Consider the following 12,324-nt stretch of genomic DNA (forward strand, 5'->3'; position numbering starts at 1 on the left):
ATTACAAGTGTCTTATCCTAAGATAATTCAAATGTAGCCAAAATGTGCCTGAGCCAACATAGATTGTGGAAAGGTATAATAGTTAAGATCAGTATTTACCATCATCATTGTTATCATTTTCATTTTTTTTTTTTTGCTCCAACTACCTGGGTCAGATATTTAATTGAACTATGAAAGTTTCTTGACTAGAATGTCTAACCTGATCCCAATCCTGGATGTAGTGGATTCTCTGACCATGACAGAATCTGTTTTCCAGTTTTATGTCACAATGTGGGATTTCAAGACATACCCCCCACCCCAGCTGTAGAATATTCTCTACTTTCCTATGAGAATTTTGACCTCTTGAGTCCCATCCTGATCTCTGGTCCTTGTGACAGTTTTCTATGGAGTCCCTAATGATTTCTCTTCTGTACTTCTAACCATCCTTCACTAAACTTCTAGTGGTTTCCTTGATTCTTCTTCAATGATGCTATAGCTCTGAGTCCCTGAAAGCATATGCACTAGGTGGATAATAATAATTCTCACACTATATACATAATGCTTTTAGGTTTGTGATTTATTTTTGCCACAATAATCCTGTGAAGTCAGTTGCATAAATTCCAATTTTACAGATGAGGAAACAGATTCAGAGAATTAAGGCAAATTGTTGGTGGTCACATAGCTATTAAGTTTTCTAGCCCTAACTCTAAACCCATTGTTCTTTGCCTGGCTTCTGCCCCTCTGGTGAAGCTCTGTTTCTTTTTCTATTATATAAGACTAGTTTCAGGATCTAATATCTCTAATAGCCAAGTGAGCTGAAGGCCAGAACTGCCATCTGGGGAGATAGTCTAAATTAAACTGAATCCTTCCAGTAGCCTACATAAAATTATTAGGTCTTCTTGTACCAAATCTTGGACCATTGTTTGACCTTAGATTCCCTTAGTTCCCCCATTAAGGAACTGTTTTCTGCCTGAAGGGCACCAGAAACTAACTCTCAGTTCATCTGCTAATCAGAATGATGACCAGATCCAGAGCTCAACAAGCAAGCTACCTTTACTAGTTTTATCCACTTTCCCACCTTTTCTCTCATGATTAATTCAGGTGTCCCTCCAGTCTCAAGGAATTAACTTTTCCAGAATCAAAACTGTGGCGGTTTACAAAAGAAAGACATATTACTTATATTATGTAAAAAGTGATTTCTTACCACAGTAAAGAAGGGATTTGTTTTCTTACATTCCCCTCTCATTCTTTCTCGCTTTTCACATTCCTCATTCACTGTTTTTATGACAACTTGACATGATAGCTATCTTCAAGTATTTGAAGAGGGTAATTAGACCTGTTCTGTTTAGTCCTAAAAGGTAGAATTAGGAGAAATTCACAGTATGGAAATTCACAGGTTAAAAAAAATTGGAAATGCTGAATTGACTGGATTTTAAGAGCAAATGACCTAATATACCAAAGCAATTACTATTCCAATGTAAGTGCTCATATTTGTTGAATAAATACAGAATGATTGAATTGCTTTTGATCTCCCACTTTGCCCATGAACCCTTGATTTCATTCGTTCATTCATTCATTTTTCCATTTATTTGACTTATGGATGTTTAATGATTTTCTTTGTCATGTACTACTCCTGAAATCATAGAAATCTTAGCTGGACAGAACCTGAGAAATTATGTAGTCCAAACCTAGACCCAGAGAGTTACTTGTCAGTGATTAAATAACAATATGTTGCAGAACCAAGAGTCAAACACACATCATCTGACTCCAGATGCAACTTTTCCAAAATGAATTTGTTTGCCTGGAAATGGGATCTGGACCAGCTGGGCATCCAGACAAAGAGACAAAGGCCTACATATTGGTACGCTCAAAGTCCTTCCCTACCAACCTGAAACTCATTGCTTTAGACCAATGCTATTATTTCTAGAAAATCCCTATTAAAAGATGAAATTAATGATTATTTCTTTCATGCTAATAACCAATTATTGAATTAGGACTAAGTTTTTTTTCCCCTTTTCTAATTTCCCATTCAGAATTCAACCCCTGTGGGCTGCCTAGGAAAGCCTTTGAAGCCCAGGACTGATAATGAGATGAAATCTTGAATGAAACTTATTCAACCTTACTCAACAAGGTAAACTTAGATCTGAACAAAAGGTAAAGAAATTCTAGTCTAGGGGAAGTGATAGCTTCCAGTCCATTGTGTTTTAGTCAGACAGGTCATTAAGTGAAAGTAAATTCCCCCCTTTTGTCTTGATTATCATAGAAAGGAAGTTAGTCTGATATAAACAAATCTCTCTGTCCAAAACTGAGTGATCATAATCACAGCTCTCAGATCCTCATTAGAATAAGTCCATCTATCATTATAATATTTGTTCTCTTATTGCTTGTTAATCAATTGGAGTTGCTTTCCACCTTTAGAATAACCCACTTATAAGTGTTGAATGGATTCTATGAAGAGTCTTTGGTTTACAAGAGACAAGCAAGACCCTTTTTTTATTAATTATCATTAGTCATAATTAATAAAATTAATTACTCAGAAACTATATTTCTTGAACTTTGCATTCATCACAAAATGAAAGTGTGTTGGGTGAAGTAAATACTTAACATTTTGGCAATCACTGGATAAGAAAATTTTGATGAGAGAAGGTTCAAAGCCTAGTTGGGAAAACAGAACTAGGTGTGAGAGTCACACAACCTAGTATAATAAGGCCTAAATATTTTTATCTTTGGGGAGGTAGGGAGTCCTGAAAGGAAAGCAAGTTAAGATGTTGCTTGTCCTTCATTTTAAAGACAACAAATGACTTCACAGATGATGTCTTAAGTTGCTCATGAATTGGGGTTTTAGTGAGGAAGAGTTGCACAAAGTTGTTAGCCTCATTCTCTTTTCCAAAGTCCAGTGGCAAGACAAAAGTCAAGATGATTGGCGATGACCTTGAGATTCACTTGCTCTAAGCAAACCATCATACCTGCTTCAACTGCCTTCATAGACATTGGAAAAAATTGTTCTGATCCACCCTTTTTTGCCAGAGGAAGTCTTCACATGCTTGAGATAAACATCCCCCAATTCACCAATCAGTTTGAGACCTGTCCACTACCATCAATCTGATTTAACCCTTCTGCCAAGATCATTTTACTGGGATAAGGCTGTTGTATATGCCACAGCTTCTTGGTATGTATGATATTGAGAAAGGACTAGTACCTCTGGTATGAGGGGTTGCAGAATCTTCATTCACCTTTGATGTCTACCTACCACCCAACTCTAAAGACAAGCTAGAGGCTCAGTAAGGGAGGAGCATGAAGAAGAGAATGGGAACTTGGATTGGACTCAGAGATTGAAGGTGATTCAACTTTATCTACTTCTATTTTGTTTTCCTATGGCCATATCTAATCAATCTTCTACAAATGATAGGTTATAACTTTGAGGTTAGTATTTAAAATAATGAGAAAATTGTATAACTGTACCTGTTTATATTACCTTGAATAATGATCTCTTGATTCTAGGAGGAGAGTAGTTACAAGTGCTTTACCCTAGTAGTCACTTAATAAATATTGAATTGAATAGTTGAATCAACTAGAATTGTGTAGAAATATGAACATCAAAAGCCATCCAGTCACAAAGGACCTTCCTAATTGGCCAAAGTTTGAGTTCCAAATTGTAAAATGGCAGTTTGGTCTCAAATGTAAAATGGATGCAAAGTTTCCATCTAGAACACTCAACCAGACCAGGCAATTCCAAATACTATAGTGAAGGTTGAGGGAGTTGGGAGAGAAGGAATGAGGACAGTGTTCTAAGAACTAGGAGAAATTGTTGAATGGAACCATAGCAAAAATTGGATAATTGGATGTAGCTTTAGGAAAGTGGAGAATCATAATGGGGTTAAGGAGTCTCTCCAAGAATCCTGAGTTAGGTCAAGATAGCTTAGTAAACAAAAGAGCCCTCTGGTCTACTTTGAACAAGTGTACTTCCAGTGTGATTATTTTCCCCTTATGAATAAACCCTAGAGAAAGATGCAGAGATTCAGTGACTGGTTTCCAGAAAAAAAGAAGGAAAATAAAGTTGTTGTAACTGATGTACCTAGCAGGTAGCAGAATTGCTATTGTTCAGGGGTTAACTGAAACTGGAAGTCTGTGTCCTGGGTTAGGAGCTCAGATATTTCTAGATTATAGAAAGGAAACCAGAACCTATGGAAGGTGTTTCCTACATTGTGAAAGTCCAGATCCTGTTTTGATTAAATTTGCCTGAGCCTTAGGGGAATTCCTTGCCCTAAGTACTGATAAGAGTTTAAGTAAGGTATAGTGGTCAGGAAGTTAGAACATCAGGTTTTGGTCCTGCCACTGACCTGCTGAGTGACCTTGAGTACTTCCCTTCTCTAGGGCCTCTGCTTTCTCAATCATAAAATGAGGTGGTTAAACTAGCATATTCCTAAGATTCCTTCCAGTTCCAGATTCTAAGATCCTATAATCCTTCCAGTTCACTTTGAGATTTTTAAGTGAGCCCTTGGTGATTAGTGAGGAAAAAAGGAGTTAAGGGATCTAGATCTAGGAGCCAAACAGACAAATTCTTCAAAAGAAAGTCTACTCCTACTACCTTTCTCAGCTCTATCCCTGTATCTTGGGACAGAGAGAGAAACTGGAAGTTTCAGCAATGTTCTTTAAATTTTGCCTATCACCAAGATCTGAAGGTATCAACTTGTAAGCCACTCAGTTAAGAAATTACTGCATGACATATCATGCATAAACTGAGCTGTGCCAATTGTTTTTTTCCTTACCCCTTGTCATCCTGATCAGCTCCCTACCACCCCTAAGTCTCTACCTTGTAAATACTCAGAGCTCCTGGGGAAGTATTCCAGCAAGAGACTGGTTTGCTAAGAATTAGTTGAGCATTACTTTGTACTTACTGCTAGGCACTGGTGATAAAATAAGGTCTATTTTATTAATATGATGAATATATAATTTATATATTATAATTTAATTTACTATAATGTATACATAATTTAACCAGATAATACTGTCTGAATTTATATGACCCTCTATATTAGCTATTATCTTAGATAATGTCCAGTTTTCTAGAGCCAGGGAGGTCCTCTATTTAAAATAGAATATGATGACTATAGTACTAGACTTGGAGTCAAGAAAGACCTGGATTCGAATCCTAGTTTTTCATGTTTTAATGTGCGACTCTCAAGTGAACAAATGACTTACATTGCCAATCTTGTCATTCCTACCTTCTCTATTCATAGATCCACTACCCACTCTGGCTCTCACTACCTTATCTAGATTTTTTTTTTTTACAAAAGCCTTCTTATTGCAAATTCTGCTTCAAATCTCTCCTCGCAGCTATTCATCCTCCTCTCAGCTGCCAAGATGATTTTTTCCAAAACATAGACTGCCCTCTTCCCCCACCAAAAAACTCCAGTGGCTCCCTATTACTTCTAGTATCAACTATAAACCCCTTTGTCTGGCATTCAAAATTCTTCTAAATCTGCCCCATCCTACCTTTCTAGTCTTCTTTCACTTAACTCCCTACCACACTAGATGATTTAGCTGCATCATTGTACTTGTTCCTCAAACACAACTCTCTTATCTCCATGATCTGCACCTGCTGGCCCTCTGCCTGGGGTGTTTTATCTCCTCACCTCCACCATTTAAAGATCCTGACTTTGTTTTAGCATCAGCTCAAATCCCACCTTCTGCAGGAAATCTTTCCAAGTCCTCTCAGATGCTAAAAGCCTTTCCCTCTGAGATTACTTTCCTCTCTATTCTCTACATAATTTGCATGGACGTAATTATTTGTTTATTGTTTTCCCTTCTATGCATGAATTAAGTTCCTCTAAGTCTGGGACTGTTGTTTTGGGTTTTTGTTTTTTTTTTTTTTGCCTTTCTTTGTATTCCCAGGCCTTAACTCATTAACTGGGCATATTTTTGTTGTTGTTCAGTTGTGTCCAAAATTCTGTGACCCTATTTGAGGTTTTCTTGGCAAAGAAATTGGAGAGGTTTACCATGTCCTTCTGCAGGTCATTTTACAGATGAGAAAACTGAGGTGAACAGAATGCATAGCAAGTACTTAATATAATTATGATTCTTATCTCTTTGAGTCTCACTTTCCTCAATTGTAAAGTGAAGATAAGACCTAAAGTATTAATTTCATAGGACTGTTGTGAAGATAAAAATGAGACAAATGTTTAATCACCCAAAATTATAGCTTCATCCAGGTCTCTCTCATTTTACAGATGAAAATAAATCAAAAGTCTTGGAAATTAAATGACTTCTTCAAGGAAAGAACATTAGAGTTCATCTAGCCCAACACTTGCATTTGACAGAAGAAAAGGTAAAAAAAACACTAAGGTCAAGAGAAGGCAGCTTGTCTAAGGGCATACCAGCAGGAAATTGCAGAACTGACATTAAAACCCAGGTCCGCTGACTCCAATACTAGGGATTTTCCTTCTTTACGATGAATCCTTTCAATAAGAAAATGAAGGTCCATGGTAGATAAGACAGCTTGATCCAAGTCATAAGACAAAGTTTTGGCAGAGTTTGAAGTAGAAAGTAGGGGCTGCTAGGTGGCGCCGTGGATAAAGCACCGGCCTTGGAGTCAGGAGTACCTGGATTCAAATAGGCCTCAGACACTTAATAATTACCTAATTGTGTGGCCTTGGACAAGCCACTTAACTCCATTTGCCTTGTAAAAATCTAAAAAAAAAAAAAAAAAAAAGTAGAAAGTGCTCACAGAAACCCACTCTTGTGCACACTGCCTCCAGGGAGGTCAATTCTCTATCTTCCATAAAACACCACTTCCCAAGACACTAATGCTTATTCTCAAGTTGTTCACCAAAGTTGAGGATGCTTGTGTTGAGGCTAATTCAATGATTGTTTCATTCCGGGAGTCCCATCTCATGACCCACAGCTCTCCACTCTCCACTTCTTGGCTCACCCTCCAGTCTGTTCCACTTCCACACATTCATAGTTTACACATTTTCACTCCCTGTGAATATCTCAAGGCATAGTCCCTAACTATCTATGTCCTTCCATGTGAGTTCCCTGGACAAACATGTTCCCTATGTGTGTGTGCTCTCTGGCTGCACATTTCTCTTATGAATCCTCTCCCCGAATTGTGGTATAATAAATGATGGAAGAAAATATACTTATGTATGAGGAAATCTTGCTTGTCACTTATTTTACTATGCCAGCTTGAAATAATGTGTCCTCTAATTGGTCCAGTAAAAGAATCAACTGGTTCCTTCCAGTGGAACTTATTAGCTGTAGGTCTGAGTGAATGTTCACCCTCAAAAGTGCCTCCTACAGATAGGGTTTTCTACTGGTTACTCTACATCCTTTGGAGTAGGATAGAAGAGAGATGAGTTTCTCTCTGTAACAGAAGTTGATTATGGAAGTAAAAAGAAACAGAGTGAGAAGAAATGAAGAAGACAATGAGGAAACCAGTTAGTAAGTGATCCCAATAACACAGCAAGAAATGCTTTGTGTTGTGCTGCTTCCCTTGTCCTGTCTGAATAGTAAAGGTCTTGTCCTGCTCTTACATCCTCTTTAAACCTTCCCAGCCCATTCTAGCATGCATCTCTCTTCCCCCTCTGAACTCTTAGCATTATTTTCCATTTTATTCATTTGTTAACTAATAGCATCATCTCTCCTGCTATCATGTCTGTACTCATTATTATTTAATTTTTCATATACTTTTACCCTTTGTCCTTGGTAAGATTGTAAATTCCTTGAGGGGGTTGATCATAGTCCCATGAGCAAAGCAGATTTTTTTTTTAAAGAAACACAAACAAATATTTGTTCATTTTATTTATTTTTCAAACCCCCCTTATCTGATTAGTTTTTCTGTGGCATCTTGTTAACTGTGGTTGTCTGTTTCTTCATATATCTAGCCCAGATCATTATTTGGAAGAGAAAGCTAAATTGTACTTAATATAATAGCTTGCCTTTTTATGGTACTTTACAGTTGTAAAGTACTATAAATCCATTTCCATTGTTTCATTTGATCCTTGCAGTATTATAAGTTGTGAAAAAATTGCTATCCCCATTTTATAGATGAGTAAAGAAAGACTCAGTGACTTTAGCCCTAGACTCATAGCAAGTAATGGTGTCAAAACTCCCAGGTCTTCTGACTCTTAAATCCAGTATTTTCTCTTATTGCAGTCTTTCTCTTATTGTAGTCTTAAGTGTCTGCACAGCACAGTGAAGTAGAGAACTAAGATAAATGTTTACATCAACTAGACTCAAACTTCAGCTATTTGAACATTTCAAGTGATGGAATTTCTTGCTTGACCAATCCAGATAAATATATCAATTCCTCACTTTGTTTAATGTGTAAAGACTCAATCTGAGACTCTGATCATGTCACAAACAGAAATCAAACTCAAAATCCTTTGGTAACAGACAAAATAATCACAAAGGATTACTTTGCTGTTACAAAACTAACAAATGTATATCAGAGGTACAGGGCACAGTAGGTTGATTGGGGTAGGGGACCCAGAGAGCTTTGAAATTTAAAAAGGAATTTTATATAAAGGAGACATAACAAGTCAGTTCTGCTTTGTACAGCAGGGGAGGAATCTTAAAGAAGTCATTACCCCAGGAGGTGGTACAGACTAAAAATATAAATAGCTACAGAAAAGGCTTAAGTTCTATTCATCAATGATGGCTCTATTATGGGCTTTAAGGCAATGAAGGGTGTTTGGTTTGGAGACATCCCTAACCTTTGGAACTGCCTCCAAGGAGGTCAATCCTGTCCTCCCACAATGTATCCCTCCATGCCCCCCTCAGAGAAAGAAGAATGTGCTGGACACAATACAGAACTGAAATAGATTTTTATTAGATATACCTAATGTAGGATTTCATCATATCTTAGACTCTTATTTATGGAGAAAATAGAGTGGGGAGGGGGTGATGGAGGAGACTGAGTCTAAAAAATATGCCACTCTCATGAGTCAGGTTAGGACTGGGGTCTTTAGTCAATGTCAAAGAATGTGTTTTGGCATTAAAGTGGATAGGAAATTCACTTCCAGATTCCTTAACTGTTTTCCATCCTACAAAACGTCGTACCCCTTGAAAAAGCATTATTAGCACATTGAGAGCTAATGGTGTCCATTCTATGCATAGCCTACAGTAAGTATGCTGTAAAGGAAAGCATCGGAGATGGAAATGTTTTAGACTCAAGTTCCTTTTTGGTCACTCCATTGTTGTAACCCTTTACCAGAGTCACAACTCTTATCAGAATTTTCTCACTTATAAAATGCAAATAATAACACTTTCCCTTCTTTTTCACTGGTCATCACTCTGCCTGGAATATACTCCCTCCTTCCCTCTACCTCAGAGAATCCCTCTCTTCCCTCAAGACACAATTAAGGAACCACCATCTAATAGAAACCTCCTCTCTCATTTCACTACTACATATTTAAATGTTTTCTCTTTATATTTATTTAGAATATACTTGAGATAATATGTTCTAAAAACAAAATACTTATCACAGTTCCTAATACATAGGAGACACTACATAAATGCTTATTCCTTTTCCCAAATGTGTATTTTTTTCCATTAGAATATAAAGCAGGAGTTGTTTCCCTCTTTATATTTGTATCACAGTCTCTAGTGCAATCAAAAATAAATTTTGATTGATTAACTAAGATGAGGCAAGAAAATGTATTTGAAAACTGCAAAACATTGGACACAAAAAGAAAAGTATGCCTCGTCTTCAAGTCAATCTCTTTTCCATTCCCATTGCTGGACCTAACTGGTTGTGGGTCCCTTCAGTGGAATTAAAAATGGCAACAAGCTATACAAAATGATTTGAGAAATATTGTTTTTTATTATTCCTCTTCCATTCCCACTGACCCTCTAGACTGCAATTCCATTGCATTCATTCAGTTGGCTGGAAAAACAAAAGGGGAAGGGGGCAATGTATGTAAAGATTGCTCCAATATACTGCAGTTAAATCATACACATCTTGCCACCTTCTTGATTTCCCCCAGCATCATTCTCATTAATATAGTAATTCAATTTTTCCAAATTACAGTCATACTGGAAGGCACAAGAATCTTACCCTATTGGATGAGAAATAGGACCAATCCATTTAAATAAGAAGGAACATCTAGAGAATGGCTTGGGCATTTCTAAGCTGAACTTAAAGGTTGACAAGATGTACATTTACTTGCTTTGTTGGAAGCTGCCTTCTCAAGTTCTTAAGCTCTTCCATCTGGCAGCCAGATGGAAGCAGGGAAGGTATCAGCAAAATCCAGCCACAGAGAGAAAAACTGCAAATCAGAGAGTTGGCATCCCCAGGCAAACCATCACTCCCTCCAGGTTACCATGACCACCAGCAGATTAAATAGACTTTCCTTTCTCCATTACCCCTGAGAACAGAGGAAGCTGACACTGACAGCCCTAGGCTGGCAAAATCGACAATCCCATAGAAGTGGGAGACTCTAGGGCTAGTACTAAATCCACTGCACCCCATAGCTGTGAGATCTGTTAGATCTCACCCAGGATGAATGCAAGCCAGGGACCCATTCTGCTCCAGGGCAGCCCTGCCAGGCTGATCCTGAAGCAGAAGCAGATTATCTGATTCGTTTATGAAGACTCCACATGGAGATGCCTCTTAATCATTGATAGCTATTCTGAAGTTGCATTTTTGATGTTACAGCAGCTATTTCAACCAGAAAAATAGGCAAAGAAAGTGACCAGGGAGAAGAGCAGAATAGAATATAGCATCTACTAGGCCATGATCTTTGAACACAACAGCAGGTCCCTTTCCTTCCAAAAAAGAGAAGTTTCTCTCCTATGCATGTAACATATTTTCCCATATCCTTTCTTCTCCTCTCTTAAATCTCTACAGATTGGCTTCCAACACCATTGTCCAACCGAAACTGCTCTTTCCAAATTTACTAATGATCTCTTAATTACCAGATTCAATGGCCTTTTTCCCCACTCTCCTTGTTCTTGACCTCTGCAGCCCATGGGACCGACCATTAGTTACCTGCTGAGCACTCTCTCCTCTACAGGTTTTCAAGTTGGTAGTCTCTCCTTCCAATCTAGCTGCTTCTTTTTGGTATCTACTGCTAGATTTTCATCCAGTAGCCATGAGTATCCCAAATTGGCTTTATACTGGGAAGGAAAGAAAAGGAAGAAAGAAGGGAAGAATGGAAGAGATTTATTTAGCACCTAAACATTTCACAAATATTATTATATTATAGAACTTACCTCTGAGGTAGGTGCTACTAAAATATATTCCAATTTTACAGTTGAGGAAACTAAGATAGACATAGGTTGTGATTTGTCCACAGTCACATAGGTCATGTGAACTCATGTCTTCCTGATTCCAGAACTAGCCTGCTCTCCATCCACTGTACCACGTAGCTGCTAGGTTCTCATTTTTTCTCTACAAAAGGTTTTTTTCCACTTGGTGATCTCATCAGTTCCTATTGATTCAATCATTATCTCTATGCTAATGATTCTCAAATCTATTTATCCTCTTTCTTTGACCTCTTATCTCTTATTTCCAACTGCCTATTAGATATCTTTTTTTTTCTTTTTGCAAGGCAGTAGGGTTAAGTGACTTGCCCAAGGTCACACAGCTAGGTAATTAAGTGTCTGAGGCCAAATTTGAACTCAGGTCTTCTATCCACCACACCACCTGACAGCCCCTGCCTATTAGATATCTCAAAATGGATGACCTGTATATACAACAAACTTAAAGGTATCCAAAATTGAATTCATCTTTCTCCAAAAAAAAAAACTCTTGCTAACTTCATCTAATCTTCCTATTACAGGCAAATGGGTTTTATTTGCACTTCACAGATATATTTTTTTACAAATTGAATGCAATTTGAGCAAGTCTATCAGCACCATTTTTCCAACAGCATGTGCTCACATTTTATCTCTGTCATATTATGGTAAATCTCATAATATTTCAAAGTTTTTCTTTATTATTACATCTGTTATGGTGAACTATGAGCAGTGGTCTTTGATGTTACTATTGTAATTGTTTTGGGGTGTCATAATTCATGCTCATGTAAGATGGTGAACAATCAATAAATGTGCATTCTGATTGCCCTACCAAAACCAGCTATTCTTATCTCTCTCCCTCTCCATGGGCCTCCCTATTCCCTGGCACATAGCAATATTGAAATTAGACCAATTCATAACTTCACAATGGCTTCTAAATGTTCAAGTGAAAGGCAGAGTTAATGGATGCTGCAAACTTCATTGCTGTCTTATTTTAAGAAATTGCCAGCCTTCAGCAACCATTACCATGATTAGTCAGTAGCCATCAACATCCCATGTAAGACCCTCCATGAGCAAAAAGATTACAATTTGCTGAAGGCTCAA

The 12,324-nt window shown here is 37.6% G+C and overlaps 1 long non-coding RNA gene across 4 annotated transcripts in view; it reads left to right on the forward strand.

The window, feature by feature from the left end:
• Positions 1 to 12,324, forward strand: part of LOC141501606 (uncharacterized) — a 99,391-nt gene that overhangs the window by 49,333 nt on the left and 37,734 nt on the right. For 2 of the 4 annotated variants that reach the window (XR_012472277.1, XR_012472275.1), the window contains exons 3-5: positions 2,013 to 2,110; positions 2,872 to 3,317; positions 6,210 to 6,307. This is a non-coding gene — a long non-coding RNA (uncharacterized LOC141501606). The remainder of the gene's footprint in view (positions 1 to 2,012; positions 2,111 to 2,871; positions 3,318 to 6,209; positions 6,308 to 12,324) is intronic. The other 2 variants (XR_012472279.1, XR_012472278.1) reach the window with 2 other exon arrangements.

The sequence above is a fragment of the Macrotis lagotis genome, chromosome X (assembly GCF_037893015.1).
Source record: "Macrotis lagotis isolate mMagLag1 chromosome X, bilby.v1.9.chrom.fasta, whole genome shotgun sequence".
Lineage (NCBI taxonomy): Eukaryota > Metazoa > Chordata > Mammalia > Peramelemorphia > Peramelidae > Macrotis > Macrotis lagotis.